The sequence below is a fragment of the Corvus hawaiiensis genome, chromosome Z (assembly GCF_020740725.1).
Source record: "Corvus hawaiiensis isolate bCorHaw1 chromosome Z, bCorHaw1.pri.cur, whole genome shotgun sequence".
NCBI classification, from domain to species: Eukaryota; Metazoa; Chordata; class Aves; order Passeriformes; family Corvidae; genus Corvus; species Corvus hawaiiensis.
In genome coordinates this window covers 26530973-26556702 of record NC_063255.1, presented here as the reverse complement: position 1 = coordinate 26556702, position 25730 = coordinate 26530973, and the positions used below count along the sequence as shown (strand labels likewise).

Sequence of the window (25730 nt, the reverse complement as noted above, 5' to 3'; positions counted from 1 at the left end):
ACTACTTGAGACACCTCTGTAGACTTCGATAACAGTGTTCCCACAAGGGCAGAGTAATAAATCATAGAAGATGGAATCACAGATTCATGGAGTCATAGCATGGAACAAACCTGTAAAAGTCGTGCAGTTCCAACTTGCCTGCTGTGGGCAGGGACACCTTCCATTAGATCAGGTTGCTCAGTTATACATAATATTTTATATATATGTGCAATACAATTTGCTCTTTTATAGAGCCAGCCATAAGTTGATACTAAAGAAAACTACTTATTCTGTAAAACAGCTTATGACAAGAGATAATGCAAAGCACTGGAAGTCCCATGACAAAGTGGTCTGAAGGAAAGTTTGGTCCAAACAAGTAACTGTGTTTGTCAGTGAACTGACAGTATTATCACAGAGAGAGTCCTGCAATTTTAAAGTAGCTTTTCATAATTGTATAACTTATAGAGGAAGCTAATCCTAGTTTTGCATTTAAAATTCAGGTTTTGTCACACTTGCATCATGCTTTAGCAACCACGATTTCCTTGAACAGCCTGTGAAACTCCTAAACATGTGGAGCTTCTGTTACATTTAGGTGCAAAAGCAGTGACCACCTTACTAAATGTGAAGTTTTGGTTCAGAGTTTTCCAAAACTGTAGCCACATATTGTTCTTCAGCTGGATGAAATGACAGCAGGGAGAAGCTTGTGGGGGACACAAAGGGTGCCGGTGCTGTCACTGCCACAGGAACAGGTCACAGCGCAGATGTGTGGAGATTGCAAAGACAGACTACTTAAGCATCCACCCTGCTTCCCAGGCCAGTTTGTGCAGCCCATGATGAGCTTCTGTGATTGCAGCAGTAACAAGGGATGGGAAGGCACGGCTTTGCTGTGGCGAGAGGTGAGGGCACACAAAGTGCTGTGGACTGAAGCTGCAGACCAGGGCTCACCCTGTCATAAATCAGTGTCCAGCTACTGCCCACAGGGCCTGTCCACGTGGATAGGGCTGCTTTGCTCCAGAGGAAGGGATGTGGAAGGATCTGAAAGATGGCTCTTCTTCACCTGCCAATTGTGTCAAAAGTTATTCGAGGGGAATTGAGCAGAAAAAACTGAGGAAAAAAACTGCTTTTACTATATTGGTGTTGGTGGACCCTGGTTGAATCTTCTTTGAATTTCAGTTGCTGCATTTGTTTTGCAAGAAATTGAAACTTTCATATTCTGCCCAGCACAAAAGATCAGAATTCATCCATTTTATCTTTGCAGTGAATTGAGCTATTCCTCACAGAAGCAGGAAAGACACACCAGCTACAATGGCTGGTGAGCAAGGACGGCTGCTCCTTTTATCTGAAAAGAAAAAGTTTTTTAAGCATCATTGCAATGAGCATCCAAAGAAGGTATCAATTTTCAGGCCTCCTTTGCAACAAAAATTTATTTTTAAAAAAGAGAAAAAAAATATTCCAGTTACCTGCTATGTGTTTAAAAGGAGAAAAAATAATTTTGTCAGGTGAGAAATCCAAATTCCAAGCAGGGTAATTTTAAAGAGGACAGATCATCTGGCTGAAAAGTCAAGGGCAGCCTCCCATAAATCTTACACACATCTGTGTTTGAAGCCTACCAGTTACCGTGGTTACCGTGACATTGCTAGTCTTATTTATAGCCCTGTGCTATATATATTGCTTTCCAGAAGGCATAAAAGGGAGAGCTGACTGTGAAGGAATCTGGGAACTGCACATTAAAACAGAGACGTATGCAGAGGGAATAAAGCTACTTAAAGAGGGGCTGCTGGGGTTGGATGTTGGCTTTCGCAGCGCCTGGCCGTGACACCGTCCTCACGTCACAGAGGTGGCGGGGAGGGAGAAGGCTCCGTGGCTCCTCACACCCATGGCAGGGGACAGTAGTGACACCCTTTGGCAGGATTTATAGTGCTGATTCCTGCTCCCAAAGGACAGAAGGGGGCCCATGGGCGGCAATGCAGGTGGAAACAGGACTGGGAACAGAAAGTGGCCACCTCTGAAGTCAGTGTCCCCCAGGGCTGCGCCCCAGGGACAGGCAGCTGCAGGGGGATGCCAAAAAGCAGGACACACTGCACACTGCTCTCTCCCAAGAGGCTCTTCTTTGGCTTTTCTTTCTCTCTGAAGCAGACTGTAACATATATGTGAGGAGTCATATATGTGGGCAGGCATATACATATATGTGTGTGTGTGTGTGTGTGTTTGTATGCATATATATGTGTGTGTATATATATATGCATATATATAACAAAGAATATCTATTTTGTTATGAGGAATGAGAAGAAATAACTGAGTGACAACGTTTGTGGAATCCTTGTGAAATAGGATGAAGAGAAGAAGGTAGGAAGGTAGGAAGGTAGGAAGGTAGGTAGGTAGGTAGGTAGGTAGGTAGGAAGGTAGGAAGGAGGGAAGTTAGGAAGTTAGGAAGGAAGTTAGGAAGGAAGTTAGGAAGGAAGGAAGTTAGGAAGTTAGGAAGTTAGGAAGGAAGTTAGGAAGGAAGGAAGTTAGGAAGGAAGTTAGGAAGGACGTTAGGAAGTTAGGAAGTTAGGAAGGACGTTAGGAAGGAAGTTAGGAAGTTAGGAAGGAAGTTAGGAAGGAAGTTAGGAAGTTAGGAAGGACGTTAGGAAGGAAGTTAGGAAGGAAGTTAGGAAGTTAGGAAGGAAGGAAGGAAGGAAGGAATTCGGAAGGAAGGAAGGAAGGAAGGAAGGAAGGAAGGAAGGAATTCGGAAGGAAGGAAGGAAGGAAGGAAAGGAAGGAAGGAAGGAAGGAAGGAAAGGAAGGAAGGAAGGAAGGAAGGAATTCGGAAGGAAGCAAGGAAGCAAGGAATTCGGAAGGAAGCAAGGAAGCAAGGAATTCGGAAGGAAGGAAGGAATTCGGAAGGAAGGAAGGAAGGAAGGAAGGAATTCGGAAGGAAGGAAGGAATTCGGAAGGAAGGAAGGAAGGAAGGAAGGAAGGAAGGAAGGAAGGAAGGAAGGAAGGAAGGAAGGAAGGAAGGAATTCGGAAGGAATTCGGAAGGAAGGAATTCGGAAGGAAGGAAGGAAGGAAGGAAGGAAGGAAGGAAGGAAGGAAGGAAGGAAGGAATTCGGAAGGAAGGAATTCGGAAGGAATTCGGAAGGAAGGAAGGAAGGAAGGAAGGAAGGAAGGAAGTTAGTTTTTAATCTAATTTCACTTCCAAGAATGAGGTTGCTGCCTAGGTCAGCTGCCAGCCCGAAGGGCTGTTTCAGCTGCCCAGGGGTAAATCAATAATATAAATATAAAATGTAAAGAAAGGTCTTGAAAAGGGTAAACAGCAACTTTGGCATCTGCAATGCAAACAAAAAAAAAAAAAAAAGGAAGTAAGTTTATTAAAAATAACAGACATTAGGGGCTTAAATGGTGTCTCCTAAAAAACATATTTCAGGACTGATAGTATCGGTGCAACTGCAAGCAGAAATTCTGAGGGAAGATTCGTTCAGACTACAGCTGAGCTGGAACCTCTCTGGGAAGCAGCTGCAAAAGAGGCCAGATTATCTTACTTAAGAGCTTGCACCACAGTTTCAAGACCATCGCTTTAACAGTGAGTGTTTTGCTGATTAAAGACCTGTGGGAATGAGTGGAAACTGATGCCTATGGAAAAAAATTCACTAAAGCCTGACCTAAACAAGAAACGGGAGGTATTCCGTGACTCTGGAAATGACATTGAGATGTCCTTTTCAGTAATTGTATGGGTCTTAACTGGCATTGATTCTGACATTGAAAGAATTTTAAAATACATTATTTAAAACTTGTTTCTAAAAGTTCAGTTATAAGTGCTATCTACTTAGCTGCTTTTAGAACTGTAAAGACAGGTAATCCAAAACTCTGAGACTGAGACAGGGAAAGACAAGAAAGCAGACAGGTAAACCTCCTTGTGATCTGGCATTTAATAAGACAATCCCTGCTCTTAGGTGTGCTTGGAAATAATTTCCACTTCATTTCCAATGCCCTTATGCTGTCTGATGTCTGCAGGCTGAGATTGACTTGTACACCCCATTATTAGAGGTGCATATAGGACTAGGTAGGGAGTAGGGGAAAAAAATCCCTGAAAACAACCCAAAGAAAAGATATTAACATGAAGAATAGACTAAACCAGAACTAGACCCTGTTCTCCTTACTCATTTTAAAGATGTTTTTATAAAAAGCAGAAAATTCTCCCTCTTAAATCACATAATCCAGAAACTGAATGTCCCAATAAAATGATGTGGGTGCATTGTGGCTGAGCTTCAGCATGAATTATGATGTCATGGCTTTGCCTCCACATGGATTTTGCCCCTCAGCAGCTACTAATGCCACATCCATACAGAAGCAGATACTACAGTGTCATTGCACCTTTGCTGTTGAATGCAAATTACTAGATGGCCTAATGCCACTGCAAGCTTTTGTAGTACTGTTTTTTTCTCCTATTGATTGAACATAAATTATTGAGGGAAGTAACTGAGGAAACTCCAAGGGAGCAGAGATGATGGTCTCTGTAACTAGAGGCTGTCTGTCACTGAATGTGGTACTTCTGACCTGGTAACTTGATATAATGCTTATAATCCAGGATACTCCTCTAGGAGTCTGTCATTTGGAATCACAGGAGCATAGAATGGTTTGGGTTGAAAGGCTCTTTATAGATCACTGGGTTCCAGCTACCACCACCACCCAGTGCCCCACCATGGGCCCACCCACTACATTAGGTTCTTCAGGGCCCCATCCCACCTATTTTAGGATTTAGGTTCAGGATTTAGGATCTAATTTTGTGCAATGCCCAGCCAGACACACTAGAGACAGAGTGGGAAAATCCTTGTACCAAAAGGAGAACAGATAAATTTTGAGGTGGCAGCAATAAGGACAGTTTTTCATTCAGCTGTACATGTGCAAGAAAAGGGAGGAGGGGAAATCACTGAAGTTGGAATTCAAATGGCTTTACACTAGTCTAATTTGATTTTAGTTTTAATTTTTGTTTTTACAGGGAAACCTTATGAGAAGCAATATTCCAATAGGGTTCTAGGGAAAAGTGATTCCTCTAGCAACTATTCTAAAACAGACTGACTTTTTTAAAATGAAGAGTGTTTTGCTTCATATTTTTGAGTTGCACATATATGAGCCCTCCTAATCTCCACAATTCTGGTTATTAAAAAAGTGGACTTTTTTTGGAATCCTTGAGGATAAAAGGTGCCACACTCTCAGGAATTCAGTCAGAAAATCTCTGACCCTAACCTGGAAAACCTATTGCATGTCTCCTCCCAAGGCATAGGATTTCTTCCTTTCACCCTAGTGCAACCCTCTGACCTTTTAAACTTGTCCACAAGAACATGCACTTTGAAAAATTAGGGGCTGCTGGGCATGACCTGGGATGCTGGCTCAGCTTCAGCAGCTGGAGGCCATTAGCCACTATGGCTGACATTGTGTTTCCATTCCACGTTCATCCCTTTCTCAGAATTCAGAATAAACAGAAGTGGGGATGCAGATGTCACCAGCTGTCTGCAGCGCCAGTGCAGGCTGCATGCTCTAGGCACCTCCTGCCCTGTAGGTCAGACCTGGGTTTAAATGTTGGAGGCAGAAAGACAGAGAACAGCTTAGCTATGTGGGTAATCAATTCTTGGTTTATTGAGGAGAATTTAGGAAGGTGTTGCTTTCCATAAAATAGGAAGTGTTAACTTAGGACCTGAAGTGAAATCTCATTAGATATTTGAGCTTGAGGTGAAAGGCTATTAATAAAATTTGTGACTTCTGCCTTCTAGAATGAACAGCAATGTTTAGTGCCCAGCAATTAACAGCAATGAACAGCAATGTTTAGGTAGTAAAGCTACCTAAAATCTCCATTATTCAATGAAGACTTTATTATCAGACTGCTGAGATGTCTTTTAGTAGCCCTACTGATTTTGATCAGGAGTCAGAAGAGGCAGCTTTCAGATGCAGAAGTTTAAATGCTAAAAAAAAGAGCATGGTGGATGTGCTCAAGTTTTACAACACAATAGCTATAGGTTATTAAACATATGACATATATGCTTTGACATTTCATTGCTTTAGAGTCAAAAGAATTTTCATTTAGTGCTATATTCTTCTCAGTTTGATATGCCAGGAAAGTAAAATTACCTTCCCACTGTTCTTCAATAACTTCCCATCTATTCCTGCATACTGAGCTCTCAGATTACCCAGACCAGCTCTGTTTTGCAGGTCCAAAGTTTTCCACTCAGTCCTGAGAGTGTAGCACTCAGGATTATTCCAGCAGAAAACTTGTCCTGTTGCTCCCCAATGCAACCCTTCTAACAAAGCATGATGTAGTGCAAACAGTGAGCATCTGCCATGAGGAGCTCTGAGACTGGAAAGAGGCAAGTGTGCACCATTTCAAACACTCAATCATGTAGTGAAACCAGCAAATCTAAAATAAATGTTGAGATACTCAAACACTACTATAAGCAGACAATAGCATGTAAAGCAAACCTGCATGTGAATTTAATTTCTACAGCTGAAATGGTTTAAACCAATGTAGATGACTCAGAAGTACCAGAAAGTGTCAAGGAGCTCAAAGAAAATGAAACACATTACTCTCCTCTTGGAAGCTGTGGGAAATCCTTGCAATTAGCAGCTCCAGGTTCACAGTGGTTCTTCTTGAAGAACTTGATTTTTCTTTTGTAAGTGTTCCTCAGTGTGGTGCTTTACTCTTGCAGAATTACTGCTGTTCCCTGCATTTGCCATCGCACCTTTCACCACTGTCAACTCTTTAGCATTACCTACCCATTCAGCAGTATTTGGACTTTTACAGTATTTATAATCTATGTCAGAACAAATGAAAGAGGCTAATTTCCTTATGCAGTGGTTCTTTTCAATTTCTAGTCAGTGTCCCTTCCATGTTACTTGGCAAGCAGTCTTTTTGATCATTAGAAGCTGATATTGGATATCCAGGCTGGCTCCATCCAGCCTTTTATCTACCCAGCCATACTCAAAGACTGATCTAACCTTTAGTGAAAATTAAAGCTGCCTCAGGGCATGCAAATTTATGTTGTCAGGAAGGCTTCCCTATGGATCTGCCTAAGACTCCCAGGTCCCAGTTGTGCTTCACCTTTGCATCTGATGAACATAAAACTTCTTCCATGACAATCTCTGCCGAAATTCTCCAAGGTGTCCTTTCTGTGCCATGGAGGAATTATACCTATCCACCTCTCTATTGGCAACAGGGATATCCTGTAAAACCTGTGGCTTGGTAACTTGAGCTAGAAAATTACTCGTATGTTGATTTACTCGTCTTTCCTAAAATGTTTCTTCCTTCCACTTTAAAAAATATACCTACCATTTATTAATAGCCATCATGGTAATGAGGACTCTTACCTTCACAGTAAATTTTTGCCAGTATTGTTATCCTGAAAGCAAAAAGCAAAAGCCAGTGCTCTGGAGCTGCTAAATGTTGACAGACAGCACCAAAAGAAAAGTATCAAAAGTCTCTTTTCCAAAAGATTTCTTTTTTAACTGGATCTGGGAGAACAGCTTGGTGGTTTGATAGGTCAATACAGGCAGTTTGACAAACCTGTTTTTATTGGTTTCAAGACCCAAATGGCGTATTTGGTTGGTGGGAAAGGAGTGAGTAGCATGAACACATCACAGATTTTGGGAAGAGATGAAGAATTGTTTTAAATATGTGTCATACCTAAGAAGAATCTCGTTTGAGGGCAGATTTAATGGCACTCTGGGCAGCCTGGTCAGAAGTGGAAGTGCCCTTGCTAATGACAGGGTCTTTAGAATGAGTTGATCCTTAAAGTCCTTTCCTTTAAGGTCCGTTCAAGAATGAGTCATTGAAATGCCATGTGTTAGACTGGAGAAATGCAGCTGCCCCATATATGAAGCAGCCCTGGTCCTGTGTCTCTTCTGACACAGTGATTTGCTGCAAATTGACTTTCCTGATGACGGGAATCTCTGTGAGCTGTCTTTCTCACAATGCCAGGTATCATTTTCCATTTATCTTTGATGGAAATATCTGCTTCTCACTCCCCAGTGCATAAAGTCAAACGGAGCTTTGCTGTGCAAATACCTGACTAAAGAAAACCCCGGTACTCACATGCAACCTTGACACCATGAAAAAGTCAGAACAAGAAAAGAAAATTTTGGAAAGACAGAGACTGTCTTTTCATGAGGAAAGCAATGGTAAATAAGACTTCACCTCAAGAAAGGATAAAGGATAGTTGATAAAATCATAATAACAACTTCTTAGGCAGCAAAGTCACCGAACGGCCTAGTTAACAGCAGAAGTTAACAACTGCTTTCTGTTTGTCTAAGCACAGGCTGTGTCTGCTATGTCCTATAAAGAGTAATTGCAAATGGCATAATTTTAACCTCCAGTCTCCCAAGACATCATTGAGAGTAAGGTATGGTGCATTACCCTTGACACAAAAATAATGTGCTTTAATTTGGGAGCATTATACTGCAACTGCTGCCTGTCTCCTTGAAGGTCACTGGGAAGTGGTCAATTCATTTAGCAGGATAGTTTAAGTTCTCAGTGCAGTCCTCAGTTCTGCTTCCAAGATTTACTCAATATAGCTGATGCTGTGAGCATGTGATTACCAGCCAGCAGAATGAGTATAGCATATGAGTACAGATACTGCAGCTGAGAGTCAGGTATGCAGAGGAAGGTGCCTTCCTGAGCAAGTAGATTAATTCTTTATGTATCTTAATTATTTTAGGAGCATCAGTGACTTAATGAAGATGACTGTGTAGAGTATTTCATTATACTTATGAAATAGAGACACTACATTTTTCATATTAAGTGTAGTGGTAAGCAGCTGAGGAAGGGAAAGAATTAAGTCCGTTTTTGCAACACCTCCTTCCCCAGTCTTTTGTCTGTGACCCGTAGGGAATGAGCTGCTCTGTGCTGCTGCTAGTATCTGACAGCTGTGCATTTGACAGATGCAGAATCCCCTTCTTTGTGTGCAGTGTGTCTCCCACTTTCAGGAAAAAAAATACTATCACATAGGGCATCCCTATCTGCGCATATTTGGCCAAAGCAGCAAATCGAATTATGATTTATTGGAGTGCATGTAAGAAAAAGCAGGGATGAGAACAGTGTAGGAAGAAAAAAGATACAGGACAGTTATTCCCACATGAGATGCTGGTTAAAACTAATTTATGCTACTAGGAAAGGAGGGAAGGCCTGGGACAAGAGGATTATCTGGGACAAGCTGGGGAAAGCTGGGTGTTGATCATACTCCAGGATGATATTTAAAATGAAACATTTTCATGCGAGAATATTATCTCTTCCTTGTGCTCTCTAGATTTTAATTCAGCATTTTCCTGACTAGCCTGTGCTCTGCTTCTGTAACATGAAGCTTCTGCTAGCATACAGCACCTTTCTTGCCCTCTCTAATGTGTTCAGGTGCTGCTTTCATTAAAAAGGTGCACATCTGAAGCCCTTGCTTGTTTCTGACTTACTTCCCTGCTTACTGATTTATGTATTCTCCAGGCTACAGCTCAGTCCTCCCAGTTTCTCAGGCGTAGAAGTTTCCATGGTAACCTCGTGAGTGGAGGTAAAACCGTAGCAGAAATCAGTGTTCAGCCAAGGAGCCACTGATTTGCAGGAGAACTGCTCGGGACCACGTTACAAAACATTCTGGCATGGTAAGTGCAGATCCCATCTGGGGCATTCGTGGCTTTCTCAGCTGCTCTTTTACATTTCCTGCCTTTTCCCTGTTGCCCTGCCTCTTTGTCTCACCAGACCTAGTGTAGCACCCGGAGTACGTTGTGGTAAGACACTGGCTGTGGGTGTCCTGAGGCTGCCCTGCTAAGCCAGCACCATCATCCCTGGATGATTTACTGCTGTGTCTTCCCTCTGAAGGGAGCAGAAGTGGGGAAATGAGCCCCTGAGCTGGTACCACCACCCCTGCTGAATTGCAGCTTGTCAGTTTAGCCCAAGTCTGGACCCTGGCTTCACTTTGGAGGTGAACATGTGGCAGCATGCAACAGGAGTCTAAGCCAGAGAGAAGCCAGTGGTCTTGTTTCAGGTGTTTGTACTCCTGCCAATAAACTCACTGGGTCGTCCACTCTTTACAGATAGCCATGAGTGCTGAAAATTTTCTTATAGAATCATAAAATAATTTGGGCTGGAAGGAACCTTTAAAGTCCTACCAGTCCAGCCCCCTGCCATGGGACAGGGGACACTTCTGACTAGTTCAGGTTGTTCAGACTCCTGTCCAGCCTGACCCTGAATGTTTCCAAGGAATGGGCACCTGCAGTTTCTCTGGCCAATCTGTGCAACATTTTCACCACCCACATCATAAAAAATGTCTTCCCTATATCAAATCTAAATCTACCTTCTTTCAGTTTGAAATTAGTTCTTGTCCTAACCCTTCAGGCCCTATTAAAGGTCAGTCCTCATCCTTCTTACAAGTCCCCTTTAAGTACTGAGAGGCTGCAAGAAGGTCTCCCTGGAGACTTCTCTTCTCCAGGTTAAATAATCCCAACTCCCTCTTCACAACTTTGTCACAGCTTGAAGAGAGAGTATGTGGATTTGGAGCTGTATTTCCTTGTGCTTCTGCTCCCAAGAATCACTGCAGGCTGAGCACACACCCTGCCGAGCATGGTAGGACTTTGCAGGTCAAGTTTCTGTTTTTGAAAGAGGTTTTTTTTTTGAAAAATGCACTGGGTACCCAAAGCGGTGGTAGAATTTATTAAAACATGAGAACAGCCCAGACTGTCCAAGTGAAACTTGGAAGATGCCCTGCAACAAAACCTGACAGAGTGACACCACCAATAGCAGAGAGACAAGAAACTGGCAATTATCCACTCCAGTTGCAGTGCAAGCAGACCTACTCATTTACAGGATCACAGAATCATTTAGATTGGAAAAGACCCTTGAGATCACTGAGTTCACCCTATGACCCAACACCACCTTGCCAACCAGACCATGGCACTGAGCACCACGCCCAGTCTTTTCTTAAACACCTCCTGGGACTGTGACTCCACCACGTCCCTGGGCAGCCCCTTCCAATGCCTAATCACCCTTTCTGTGAAGAATTTCTTCCTAATGCCCAAAGTAAACCTCTCCTGGCACAACTTGAGGCTGTTTTGCCTTGTCCAGTCCCTTGCTTCCTGGGAGCAGAGCCTGACCCCTCCCTGGCTGCACCCTCCTGTCAGGGAGTTGTAAAGAGTGATGAGGTCTCCCCTGAACCTCCTTTTCTCCAGGCTGAGCTCCCCCAGCTCCCTCAGCCACTCCTCACTGGACTTGTGCTCCAACCCTCTCTCCAGCCTTGTTGCACTTCTCTGGACACACTCCAGCCCCTCAGTGTCCTTCCTAAATTGAGTGGCCCAGAACTGGATACTCAAGGTGTGGCCCAACCAGTGCCAAGCACAGGGGAAGAATCACTTCCCTGGTCCTGCTGGCCACACTGTTCCTGATGCAGGCTAGGATTCCATGGGCCTTCTTGGCCACATGGGCATACACTGACTCATGTTCAGTGGCTGTTTAGCTGCTGAAAGGAAGGTTGAGTTCTAAAGAGAGCTGCTGCCTCTTTCCAAAATACACTTTTCCACACTTTGGATACTAGGTGGTTTCCTTAAAGCCCAGTGTGTCCTCATGAAGGTGACTGCAGCTCCTCAGGGACACCAGGGTTGTTCCCAGCTCTGGCTTCCTTGGTGCTTGTCTGTTACCAGTGACAGCATCCGTGGAATCAGTACAATCAGTGGAAGAGGAACTGTCTTCAAACCTATTCTGAAATTTACTCTCTTATGAAACTCAGAATATTTTCTAGTAACAACAGAAAGTCTTTTATGCTTCTTTTGATTTTAGGAAGTCATTCAGCAGCAGCATTTTCAGCAGTTCCTTTTAAAGATTATTATCTGCTTGTTTGCTAATCCTCCTGCCTGATCCACTTAAACTCACAAATCTAGAGTAATCTTAAGGAATAAGTATTAAGAATTTGTGGTACTCTGGGGAACATGTGGAGTCATGCAATTCAGATTTATTTTAACTATAATTCTTAGTTCTCTGTCTGTGTGCTATGCCAAAGGCAAAAGCAAACCTAGTTGTGGAGCAGTCTGGGAACATCCTGGAATATCCCCTTCCCTGCCCCTGCTTATTATTAACTGTAGGTTACTGACGGGATGGATGGGACGGTCGGTGACGGAGACGAGAGATCTCTATAGTCTGATCTTGGGACACAGGCGGTTTATTGTAAAGGGCGTGGGTATAGGGGCACTGCTCAGAGCTGCCAGACTCAGCTCTGAGCAGGCCCGAGAGAGCAAGAGAGTAAGCGGGTGAGAGAGAGAGAGAGAGAGTGTAAGAGCAAGAGTAAGAGTAAGAGCAAGAGTAGAAGTGGAAGAAGTAGTAAGGAATGTCTGAAGTCCTGGTTACAATACAATAAATCATCTTCTGTACTGAATATTCTAATTGTCACTAACCAATCTAATACAAGATACAAATCCTATAGCATTTACATACAGCCTATAAGAGTTCTTATATTACCATAGAGTGTTACATCTTAACTTCTAAAAACTACTCTTTGGACCCCTTCTGCTGAGCTAGTAGGGTCTGCTCTGACCCTTGGACCTGCTTGCAAGCAGAGGGTATTGTTCCATCAAGAGGGGATTACCTTCAGTCGGCCATACCATTGTTTTCCAGTTGTTCAGTAACTAAGACTTGGTAATTCAAAGGTGGCTTTCATTTCGATGTTGCCTGTAGTTTTCATATTCCCAAAATCTTTTGTCAGGCAATCATATTTATAAGGCTTTCCTGTTTCATCTTCCCCAACATCTCCCCCTTTCCGATGAACAATTAAGATATTAGACATAGTCCTACTCGTCATTTTTTGCACACACTGAAGTATACAAGGTACTGCTACTAAAACTATAATTATTACTACTAGAATAATCAAGCCTATTTTACAGAGTTCCCTTAGCCAGGGTGCAAAGCTCCAACCATCAAACAAACTGTCTAGCCAAGACGAGTTATCTGTTGTAATTTGGTTAGCTAGGTCCCTTAGGTTTTGTAACTGTTTGTGAATGGAAACAGAATGATCGGATAAGTTCATACAGCATAATCCTTCAAAATCTTCACAGCCATGCCCATGTGCTAATAAAAGATAATCAATGGCAGCTCTATTTTGTAAAGTGGCATGTCTGACTGCCTCTTCATTGGTTAACAAGTCACTGATCATAGTAGAGGTGGCATTTACCTCCTTGCTGAGCCAACATCCCAACTTGTTTAACTGTTTTAGTGCAATTGAGGAACTTAACTGAGGAAGAAAAATGCTCGCAACAATTGATTTTTCAGAGTTCCAAGGGTGAAAGTCACTATCACAGTCGCTCTCATACTGATGTCCCCAGGAAGATCTAATCTTTCTGTTTTTCTTTTTGATTACTTCTTTGACACTGGGAGCAATAATTGTAAGTTGTCCCAGAGCACAAGGGCCACCATCTATTTTTGAAGGTATACCTTGCCAGGCTCTGTCTCCACAGATGAGCCAAATTCCTCTAGGGAATCGAATAGGAAGTTTGTTAAAACGATCTGCATGAGGTTCGTCATATATAAGAAGCTTAGCTTGGTTGCACCAAGAAGTTACATTGCTATAAGCTGGGTGATATGGGGTAACATTTAAATGAGGACCGTTTTCTCCTAGAAAGTGAAAGAAATAGCAGGTATCCATAGTTAACGAGCCTAGGATTTCTAGCTCTTGAAGGTCAGATTTATCAATTTTAGAATTATCAATATAAGTTTGGTGTTTATGGCTGGTAGTTGGAGATACTTGATGATCGTCGTATGGCCAGTACTTATCAAGAGTAACATTATCAAAACCTTCTGGTAAAGGTATTCCAACTAAACAGGTTGAAAAAGGTTTGTCAGGGCTTGTGTCAGATAGACAGATGGTATCGGAGCCTGAAGATTTGGCTAAAGCAACCCAAACATTTGTCTTTGGTTGATTTACAGGTAAAGCTTCACTACAAAAACTAAAACATAAGAATAAAAGCAACATGCACGCGCGCAGATGAGAAAACTCCATTATTTTCTTGAGCTGTTTTTGGCAGATCACTTTCTTCTGGTGATTCTGCGCACTTTAGGTCTGGGTGCTTACTTCCTGGCTTCCACTTGCAGGGTCACTGGCTGAAGTGGAACCGACAACGGGCTTTGATGTGTGGTACAGCTTCACATTCTTTGCTGGAATCCACTTGGTTCCTTCACCTGTGGAGAGACATGCAAATCCCTTTCCCCACATTATAAGATCATATGGTCTTTCTATTTTTCCTGATGCTAAATTCTTAATTAAAACTAGGGGGTGCTCCTTCAGTTTTGCTTTTTTGTTGTTTAAGAAATGTCTATAAATGGAGGGATCAGGCTCTTCTGCAGAGCTATTCAAGAAATTAAAAACACAAGGTTTTATTCAACTTTCTTTGAGGTGTAGCCTGGGCTTTTCCCCTTTTCTGTTGATTTAAAATGCATTTTAAAGTTTGATGTGTTCCTTTTAGGGTACTTTTTGGCAGTTGTTTAAGATACGGTGAGCAAATACCACTGTATCTTACAGCACTTTTTAGTTCTTTAATTTCGAGAGTGGGGATGGGAGCCCACGTTTTAGGACTGTCAGGCTGTTGGCTAGCTATCACAGGCTTAGTTAATAGACTAAGACTTTCATCTTTATAGATTTGGGGTCTTATTTCATGGCAATCTGTTAATTTAGAATAATCTGAGCACTTTGGAGGATTTTTTGATTCAGAAGGTAGCGCTGACAAACTTTCAGAACTCGTTTTCTCTTTCTGGGTTGCAAGATCCCCGTCGCTCGCTGGCGGGACTCTGGGGCTCATTGCAAACAAATCTGGCTGCTTTTCAGAGTTTACTTGTGTTAAAGCATCAGCTCCGGCAGAGGGGCTCTCCGTCTCCCCTGCCACTGGAGCTGCATCATTGCCCTCCGTTCCCCCCCTGCTCGCGGCTTCTGAGGCGAGGCTGCGCTGCGTGGAGGGATACGGCTGGGCGGCGGAGGGATACGGCTGTACGGTGTCGGGGGACCCCGGCAGGGGCGGCTGCGGCGCGGGGATGGGACCCGGCAGGGGCAGCGATGGCACGGCAGAGCTCGGGAGTGGCGCAGCCGATCGCGGTGGCGGCGGGCGAGGAGGCGGGGCGGAGCTGCGCGGTGGAGTCGCGGGAGGATGCGCGGCTGGTCCCAGGAGCGGTGCTGTGGTTGGAGGAGTGTGAGCGGAGTGATACCGGTGATCTGGGAGTTGCAGCAATTGCGCGTGCGTGGGTTGCAGCAATTGCACATGCGTGTGTTGCAGCAATTGTGCATGCGCAGGTTGCGTCATCAGGTCAGCGCGGCAGGCTGTAATGGCAGTAGTCCGTGTGGCGGGCGGTTGGGGCAGAGCAGGAGATGGCAGGACTGCAGAACCAGGGGCTGGGGCTGCGGCCGCGGGAGGCAGGAGGGCCGGTGGCTGGATCACGGCGTGCTGCTGCTGGGAGCTTGTAGGCTGGGCTGGGGTGGGTGGTGGTGCGGCGGGCAGAAACGGCGCTGCTGGAGCGGCAGTGCCGGGATCGGGGAATTGCACAGGAACGGTAGCAGGGACGGGAGTAGACATAGGCGTCTGTGGTGCCGCGGGGCCGGGGGACCGCTCGGGGGGTGCTGTGTGCGCTTGAACGGCAGGGTGGGGGGGTAGGGTTACTGCGGGTAACGTGCACAGGGGGTGCCGGGGACACCAGCGCGGCCGTGACCGGCGCTGTAGGCACCGGTGGTTCGGGAGCGGCAGGAGACTGTGAAGACACAGCAGCGATGGACGCAGATGGAACAATGGCTACCATCGGCGCCGTGTCGGGGGGGGGGACCTGGGGGGCTGGAAGAAGGGTCGCGACTTGGCTTTGCGGGGGGCCGGCTATAATGGCAGCCATGGCCATAACCGGCGCGGCTGGGGGAGGGGTAACACCCGTAGGTAGCAGGGGGGTAGGCGCTGGCCCCGCCGGGGTACCGCCGGGGGGCGGGGCCATCATGATGTCAGCAGCGGGGGGGTGGGGTAAGAATGACGGTAGCGGGGGGGGTGGAGCCGCGATGATGGAAACGGGGGGGGGGCACGGGGGGGCAGGGGCAAGGGGCGGGGCCGCGGAGATGCTGGAACCGAGGGCGGGGACCGCGAGGGATGGGGCAGCGGGGGCGAACGGGATGGCGGGGGCGGGGATGGCGGGAGCGGCGGGAGGGGCCGTAGGGTCCGGTGGGGTGGCTGGGGGCCGGGGTAACGGGTGCGGGGACCGCGAGCACGGGGGGCGGGGCGGTGCGAGTCAGCCGGACCGCGGGTACCGGAGCCGCGGGGTCCGGCGGAGGGGCAGGGGCCGTGCTCCGTTGCGGGCTCGCGGCGGCAAGGGGCGGGCTCGCAGCAGGAGCCGGGCTCGGCGGGGTGACTGCTGCAGGCGGCGCCACCGCAGCAAACAGCTCTACCAGCGCTCTGCAAGCTGGGAGCAGCTGCGCGGCTGCCATATCTCGGTAGGAGATATTATTAAAGAGCTTAACCCCAACTGTGTCCCAAAAGTCTCTTGTAAAGACGACTGAACGGTCAGCATTTGGGAAATTAAGTTGGGTCCATTCTAAAAGATTTTTTAGCTCGTGTTTAGGCAACTGACTTGGACCAGAGCTTATAAGTATATGCTTAAGTTGCTTATAGAGATCTCTGTCATGGGCAGAGTGGGTTTGTCCCATTTTTTAGACCAGTATGATACTCACTTAGATGATGTCGCAGGAGCAGCGTCCTTACTCAGATGTCTGTCGTGGGGGGCTGGCCAGGCACTCCACTCAGCACTCAGGACGCCGCTTTTCGGTCCTTTCCCAGAGCTCGGGTTTCAGGCGTCGTTTGGCAACGGCTTTCCTTGCTCAGGACCTCACGGGTGGGTCCGCACTGAGAGCTCCAGTGCGGGCGGTGCTCAGCACTACTCGCCTGTGCTCAGGGCGTGCGGCAGATTTCCCTCCACAGAGCTCCGGTCAGTACTGCTTAGCAGTGTGTCCGTGCTCGAGGGGTGATACGGCAGACCTCCTCAAAGAGCTCCAGGGGGCCGCTGCGCAGCAGTGGCCGCCCGTGCTCGAGGACTGCCAGGCAATTCCCTCCAAGAGCTCCAGGTAATCCCCGTGCTCGAAGGCTGCCTCAGCAGAATTATAGAGCTCCAGCTACTACGATGCGCAGCATCGGTATGCCGTGCTCACGACACGTTCTAGGTGGCTATAACTGGTCTTTTAGTTACCGTCCATGGAGAAAAGTCCTACAGATGGAGAAAGCTGAACCGGGCGTTCAATCACGTTGTGCGCCAGGCTGCAGGTGCTGGGTGTGGGCTCGGCAATCACGATGGGCGCCAGACTGTAGGTTACTGGCGGGTCGGTCGGACGGTGACGAGAGATCTCTATAGGCAGGTCTTGGGACACAGTCGGTTTATTGTAAAAGGCGTGGGTATTGGGGCACTGCTCAGAGCTGGTAGACTCAGCTCTGAGCAGGCCCAAGAGAGCAAGAGAGTAAACGGGTGAGAGAGAGAGAGAGAGAGTGTAAGAGCAAGAGTGGAAGTAAGAGCAGGAGTGGAAGAGGAAGAAGTAGTAAGGAATGTCTGAAGTCCTGGTTACAATACAATAAATCATCTTCTGTACTGAATATTCTAATTGTCACTAACCAATCTAATACAAGATACAAATCCTATAGCATTTACATACAGCCTATAAGAGTTCTTATATTACCATAGAGTGTTACATCTTAACTTCTAAAAACTACTCTTTGGACCCCTTCTGCTGAGCTAGTAGGGTCTGCTCTGACCCTTGGACCTGCCTGCAAGCAGAGGGTATTGTTCCATCAAGAGGGGATTACCTTCAGTTGGCCATACCATTGTTTTCCAGTTGTTCAGTAACTAAGACTTGGTATTTCAAAAGTGGCTTTCATTTCGATGTTGCCTGTAGTTTTCATATTCCCAAAATCTTTTGTCAGGCAATCATATTTATAAGGCTTTCCTGTTTCATCTTCCCCAACAATTAACATGGACGCTTATTTTTGAAGATCTCTTTTGTTGTGGAAGTAAGTAATCAAGCTAAAGAAGGACAGTTTTCCTGGTCTGGAACGTACTGCTAGGAATAAAGCCCTCACCAAACTGTGAAAGTAGTACTTTTGCCTGGCTTCTCAGTACAATAGGGTTCCTTCAAATCCAGTAACTGGCTAATCAGCTCTGAAGACGGATGGAGTGTTAATAACTTCCAAACCTTCTCATCATTGGACCTGCTTCTTCTCAGAAAGGTCAAACAGCTCTGACGTTCTGTAGTACACAGTAAAATTTTTGACCATGTGAGAGCCAGGCAGTGAGAAAGACTTGCTATGGTCAGTGAGGGAAAGCCTAGAGCAGAAGCTGTCTAACAAGAACATGCATAAATTGAAAAAAAATTATATTTCTGAGGTGTTTTCTGAATGTTTTTTTATTCACTAGTTCTGTCCTACCAATGCATGATGTGTTTGCTCTGCATTTGATATCACCACACAATTGACACAATGAAGAATCTCTAATACACTAAACTTGTGTCTCCATCTGCCAGGGATTAGCCTCCAGAAAAGAGAATTATTTTTGCATTAAATACTAGAACAGCAATTACTTCTTAAAATAAGGGCTGGAAAAACCAGCCTACATTTCTCTCCTCTGATGAGTGACAAGTTTCTCACTGTAATTGCCCTGATTACTTGACCACAAGCTGCATTTTTGTAGCTCCCTTGATCTCTGCTCTCAAGCCGTCTTGGTAAAAAGTGCTCAAAACATTGTGTGATGCAACTTGCGGAGTGCAAAGCAAGGATTTGATTTTAATTATTGTGAGTATAGATTTATGCAACTGACAGGATGACAGAGATAGAAATACACCAGAAGATCTGAGAGAGAGACAGCCATTGATGTAGGCGTACATCAGCGTACTCCTTTGCTTCTGTCTCCATCTTTAAATTTTGTGTTGCGTTGGGAAGAGGCGTGTAACAGAGACACTCCTAGGAGCAGGGCGGAAGGACCACTGCCTTTTCAGTTTGGTCTTAATTTATGTTTGTAAAGAAAACAGGTGCAAGCCATCATCATTCTGACTGCATCATGTGTATCAGCACTGGTAGAAAGTCATAGGTGTCAGGGCTAAGGGGAATTTGCCTCCAGACTTGAATTATTCTCCCTGGACACAGTCAGTGAAGGTTTCGCTTCTGAGATTCACTGTCTCATGGATACCAGGTCACTCGAAGTAGCATTTTGTTCTCTGATCCTCTCTGGCTGGATGCTAAAATTAGAGAAACAAAGCAGCCTGATGGAGTTCTGCCTCCTCGGAATGTTTCTTGGTTTTCTCTAACATGCCCCAGCACTTAACCTCAGCAGTGGAAAATGCTAAGCAGTTTGTCAGTGTTGGCACAAAAGCTGCTTTACACGATGTTCTAGGTTTTTTTCTTCTTTTGGCCCCTTCTTGTGGAAGTTTGCTGTAATAGTTTGCAAATAAATGTGCAGTTAGAGCCCACACTGAAGCTGCCTGAAGCTCCCAGCTGCTCATCGTAGTAACAAGTACTTTACCTGTTTCCTAATCAGTGTTCTTCTAACCTTAACAGCCAATTAAGACACCACGCACAGTATACGTGCCAATTTTCAGAATGCTTCTTCCTCACTGGAATTAGCATATCATGCAGGAAATGGCTTGTGAATAAATTCATCTGTTGGCTTGTCGTTACCTTTTTATCCATTTCTGCAGATTTATGTGACTGTCTTACTGCCTGGAAAGATACACAGGCCTGAAAGGGAAACCTTCCTTCTCAACCTCAGCTCTGACTTCTGTAGCTGCTCTGTGCTTTGGTAGCTGCAGGAGGAGCTTATGTGTCCCTGCCACTTCATCTGAAGCCTGCCAAAATTTCCCTGATAACTGAGGCGTGGAGCTGGATTCAGGGGTTTATATGGGTTGCATCCCAGATCTCCCTGACAGAGAACGTTATACAGAGGGTTTAGAGGTTTGTTTTTTTTTTTTTTTTTTTTTTTGTTTTTTTTTTTTTTTGCAGTGCTAGTTGCTGTACAAACAGAACAAAGTGGAGAATTGTCCCTGGGAGCTGCAGTCCAAGACAGGTGCAGGCAGCATTTTGCAAACAAGTGAGTAGTTCAATAAACAGAGAAATTAGCGGTGCTACGTTTCCTGAGTGTTTCTCTCCAAGGTGATTGATGCAGATAGCCATGATAACACAAGGCTGGTGACAGCTTGGTTAGCAATTGAGTATTTATAAAATTTTCTCACCACCTGGATCTTGCTTTATCATGTTTTTCCTGCAGTCAGCATCCTTTTATCAGGGGCTGCATGATTTCTCTCACCTGCACAGCCATCTACTAGTGGCTAGTCACATTTTTTTTCTCTCCTGCCAAGCTGAAAATGATGATGGATGCAGAGGTCCTCAGGGAGCCATCCACAGTCCTCATTTTTGTAGCTAGGGTAGACAGAGTGGAAGCATAGGAGGTAGATAGACATGTTTGAACTGGGAGCAAGTAAAAAATCAAAATCTGACTGTATTTAGCTGCTAACAGCTTTTTCTTTCTGGTCTTTAGGGATCTTCTGTGTTTCATCAGGCAGAGGCAGCTAAAGGAAGCAAAATAAATTAGTATGTGTTGAACTCTTTACCATTATTGTGTAGAAGAGAGTAATGAATCATGAACAATTATTTTGATCTTAATGGGAATTTTCCTGGAAGTAGAACATTGGCCTAGTGTCATTCAAACGACACAATCAAATCAAGGGTATTAAAGTGAGCAGCTGAATTGGATTACCTAAAGGATTCGGGGTGAAAGGAGCGTGTCCTGAATGAGTGATCATGTGAGATCTTTACTTGTATTATTGCAAGGAATTGAACTAACTCATGAATGAAGTTGAGGTGAGGTCAGCCAGAGCCAGGGTGTCAGAATCTGAGTATAACTTGCATCAGATGGAAAAGTCAAACACAAACTAGCCAAAAAAATGAGTGTGAAGCAGGTGGGATTAAGCTGTAAGTGACACTGATGGACTTGTTGAAAGCAGTTTGAGGAGGTGTTGTGGTTTAACCCCAGCTAACAGCCCAGACCTGCACAGTGGCTCACTCACTCCCCCACCAGAGGAATTGAGGAAAAGAATCAAAAGGCTAAAAGCTGGAAAACTCATGGGTTGAGATACAGACAGTTTAATAGGGAAAGCAAAAGCCATGCACACAAGTAGAGCAAAACAAGAAGTTCCCTGCCTCCCACGGACAGGCAGGAGTTCAGCCATCCCCAGCAGAGCAGGGTCCCATCATACATAATAAACACAAAACAAACACCATCACTCCAAATGTCCCCCCCCTTCCTTCTTCTTCCCCCCAGTTTGTACACTGAGCATGATGCCATACGGTCTGGAATGTCCTTTGGTCAGTTTGCATCACCTGTCCTGGCCGTGTCCCCTCCCAGTCTCACAGGTACCCCCAGCCACCTCCCCAGGTTCCTTCCTGTGGGAGGAACAGAAACGGCCTTGGCTCTGTGCAAGCTCTGCTCAGCAATAACAAAAACATTTCTGTATTATCAGCCTTGTGTTCAAACACAAATGCAAAACACAGCCTTGTACCAGCCCTTTGGAAGAAAATAACTCTGCCCCAGCCACAACTATCAGAAAACACATGAAATCCCCTGCAGAGTGATGTCTAGAAACTTCCCCACATTCCAGAGTGGGGAGCAGAATGCACTTTTCATGGACAGATAGCTGTACAGCTGTGTTTCCGTCAAAGACTAAAACTGAGATCACCTTTCTGAAGCCAGAGAAGGCCATTCACACCCAAACACATGAGCAATGTGGCTGAAGAGGAAGCCAGCTGTCCCTGCTATCCCAAAGGACTAGAGCAAAAAAAAAAAAACCAACAGAGAGGCAACAAATGAGCAATCTTTAGTAAAAAATACTGGCAACCAAAATGCTAAATTGCTCAGCTATGCAATCTGATACTTACCAGGCTGGTGACAGAGTAAAGGCCATCTCTAAAAGCCCCTTGTTTAGTTCCTGGTTAAAGCTGGCTATATTTGCTACCAACAGAGCAGTGCCATGCACACCATTCTGAGTGTTCTCTTCTGATGTTAAGTGGTGACAAATCTGAAACAGCATTTGCATTGGAAAAGGAGATGAAAACCAAGGTTTTTATAGATTTATGTTTATGCATGCCTTTTGGGTGTGTACTATATAAAGCTAGCTTGAAAAAAAGACCCAAACAAATATTAATTCTAACCTCCCCTCCTGCTATTTGCTGAGGAAAATACGGCATAGATGCTGTCAGCCTGCAAGTGACAAGGCAAAAAGAGTGTCTACACACTACTAAGACAAGACTGTGAGAAACGTGTTGTTTGCTTATCTATTTTACTTTAAAGTTAATATTCTAAACTATTTTAACATTTCTTCCAGATTTTGTTCGCCTTGAAGATCTCTAAACATAAGAACGAATTATTGCAGAGCAAAAATCAGCTGTTGAACAGAACATAGACTGCTACATTGCAAAATAAATCATTAGGTAATTAAAAGCAGATTCTAACAAGATAGTCTGGAGCACAATCTTCACACATGTGGTAGTGGCTGACGTGAATAAAGGGCAAAGTGTGTTCCATGTTCTTACTGTAATCTCATTAGAATGAGGTTTATTTTCCTTTTTCGTTGGACCTAGGTATCAGCAGGAGGAAACATTTAAATGGACAGACAAGGCTCAGGGATCTGCATCACTATAGGTGTATACTTCTTCTTCATCATGATCTCTCTACAGGGTTTTCACTTCATCTGTCTTTCCAAAATGTCCCACACTAGTATGCAGGACCTGGATCCTGTAACCTGTCTAATCCGCTGCAAGGTGAAAGGACAAGAGGAAATGGCCTCAAGTTGCATCAAGGGAGGTTTAGTATTGATATAAGGAAAAAATTCCTCACTGCTGGAATGACCATTAGAATAGACTGCCCATGGAATCACTGTCTCTGGAAGTGTTCCAAAGATGTGTGGATGGGGCACCTGGGGATATAGTTTAGTGTTTAACAAGACAATGCTGCATTGACAGTGGGACCCAATGAACTTGGAGGTCTGTTCCAACCTTAACCATTCCCTGATTCTCTCTTCCAGGAACACAATTCATGTTAATTTCTGTAGGTGAAAATAATGCTTATCCTAGGAACAGTCCCTTGGACTTCTATAATGCAGACATCTTGCATTTTATGCCTGCATTTTCTAGCAAGTGCTGGCGAGTTGGTAACACTGTACGAACTCACACTATCAGTTTCAGGTGTAATGCTGTAAAAGACCTAGACCAACCTGTCTTGATTGTGCAGCTGCTGACAATTTTGATGTTCATGTGGCTTCCTGGCATATCAAGTTTCAGTGCTGGAGGACTGGAGGCATTGATTGCCTTAAACATGGTATCTTGAAACTTCAGCCTCTGTTCTTGTGTCATGTACTATATCAAACGCATTCTGAAGCATATTTATATTTTGAATTTCACTCTTGGACTGTGGTTTTTCAGAAACTGAAACTCTCTTTTAGACTTCTGTCACCTTCTGTGTTCTATTAATGGCTCACAAAGTGTTGTCCTGGGTCTGGGATTTATATTCTGGCTGGGTGAAATTGAGGAGAAAACAGACCCAGCTATTTTTTTAGCAAATGTAGAAGTAGTATTTTTGCATGGAGACTGCGATACACAGACACTCCATCACACATGGTCATCTGGTGTACAGTACAGCTCCAGCTGTTGCAGATGGCGGAACATTGATACAGGCAACCAGAAATCACCTATCTGAATGTGTGTAACTGCAGCAAGAGAGCTCTTGTCAGTATGCTCAGGTCTGCATATGTCTTATTTCCACAAAACCATGTCTGATTAACAGTCTTGAGGAATATGTACTTTCATCAACAAATCACGAAGCAACAATTTTGTGTTCTTCAAAATCACCTCCAACAGTGTTGTGCAAACCACTGTCACTGTTTGAGAAGTTTTTGAGAGGACCACTGTAAAAGACATGAGGATTTTTGATAGAAAAGGAGTGTGATATCAAGTGATATCAAGGGAGACATTAGGGAATGTAGGGAATGCAAGTGATGCAAAGAAATTGACATCTTTAAAACACATAACATCTCTCAGTGCTGAGCTCCACATCGCATTTGGCCTGTGGATCAGGTTCTTCCTCTTTTACTTAATTTGTTGGCTCAGTTTCAAGGATTTCAGCAGAGTATTGATTTCTGTTTCTTGGGAATCTGGCCTGCCATGTTTGATCACATTGCTCTGTGTTTATGATTGGGATTTCACGTCTGAGGATTGTCAGTCTCCTGAGAAAGAGCATGAGTACAAAGTGCCCTGGAGAATATCTCAAATTGTGCTGGGTGTTATTTTCAGGAGGTAGGAAGTATGACAGAGAAGGAAAAAGCTACTGTTTTAATGCACTCTGACCAGTGGCAGAGGCCACAGTGTCCCTTTAGCAGATAGAGAATCATAGAAATATAAAACCATTTGGGTTGGAACAGTCCTTAAAGACCATCCGTAAAGACCTTAAAGTCCTTAAATCCCACTGCCTTGGACAGGGACACCCTCTGCTAGACCAGATTGCTCAGGGTGCCATCCAACCCGGCCTTGAACACTTCCAGGGATGGGGCAGCCACAACTTGACTGGGCAACATGTTCCAGGGCATACCCGTCCTCACAGTCAAGAATTTCTTCCTCATATTTAATCTAAACTTGGCCCCTGTGAGTTTGAAGCCATCACCCCTCTTCCTAACATGCTCTTGTCCTACAGATTCCTCTCCAGCTCTCATGGTGCCCCTTTAGGTACTGGAAGGGTGTCTAAGGTCTCTCTGGAGCCTTCTCTTTTCCAGACTCAACAACCCCAACTCTCTCAACCTGTCTCCAGCCCTCTCAGCATCTTTTCAGACTCCTTTGGACTTGCTCCAACAGGTTTATGTTTCCTTATGTGATTCAGACTGAAGTAATAGTGATGATCATGAGCAGGAGTCAGAATTTTCTGTGCAAACCAAACAAACGTTCATCAGCACTCCATTTTTAATATTCTCTGCAGCACGTTTAATAATGTAATTCTCCAGTGCATCTGAATGTTTAAATATACCTGCAAAGGAGAAAAGTCACTGGCTAATGCAAAATTGCTCTGAAGTATGTAATTAATTTTGATACATTGAAAATCCAACAGGCCTAGACTGAGTTATAATGTTGAGCTTCTTTATGAGCAATTTAATGCAGATGGGAAAGATTTTTCTTTTGTGCCTACAGATTTTATCTAAGGTGGTGGCTCTTGGTTTGGACAAGAGAAACTCCTTGTCTTTTGGAACACATATGCATTTCTGACATTGTGTCCAGAATAGCAAAAGATTTTATTAACACTGTATGAGGTCCCAGGAGAAACCTAAACATGCTAAAAATTACAGATTAAAAATAATTAATAACTAATAATTTCATTGTTTGTGAGTAAAATGCAAGTTTCCAGGGCTTCAGCAGAGGGGTTTTTAGCATGTTTTTTAGTATTTAGTATTTTCAGCATGTTTTTTCATGGAAAGTGAAGAGTTGGGATGTTTTTCTTGACCTTTATTATTTATCTGTGTTCCATTTCCCAGGGTTGTGTGGCATACCTGATACTATGAGGAATATCTCTCACAAGCTGCTTTGTGCCCTTCACACAGCATGAAACTGTGTCAAGCCAAGGATCCACTGCACGTGAGGTTTTACAGTCGGTGTTTGGCCTCTGAGTATCTTATGCAGCTGGTTGCTTATCTGCTCACTGCTGGGGTAGATTGAGGAGCAGAAAAGGCCT

At 44.6% G+C, this 25730-nt stretch overlaps 1 long non-coding RNA gene across 2 annotated transcripts; it reads left to right on the top strand.

Moving 5' to 3' along the window:
- Nucleotides 1–9523: 9523 nt before the first annotated feature.
- LOC125319507 lies at nt 9524–25632 on the top strand. 2 transcript variants are annotated; one of them, XR_007200775.1, is made up of 3 exons: nt 9524–9595; nt 19967–20054; nt 25534–25632. It is a non-coding gene; the product is annotated as an uncharacterized LOC125319507 (long non-coding RNA). The 2 variants fall into 2 exon arrangements; XR_007200776.1 differs by lacking the exon at nt 25534–25632 and adding an exon at nt 22345–22444.
- The last annotated feature ends 98 nt before the right edge of the window (nt 25633–25730 follow it).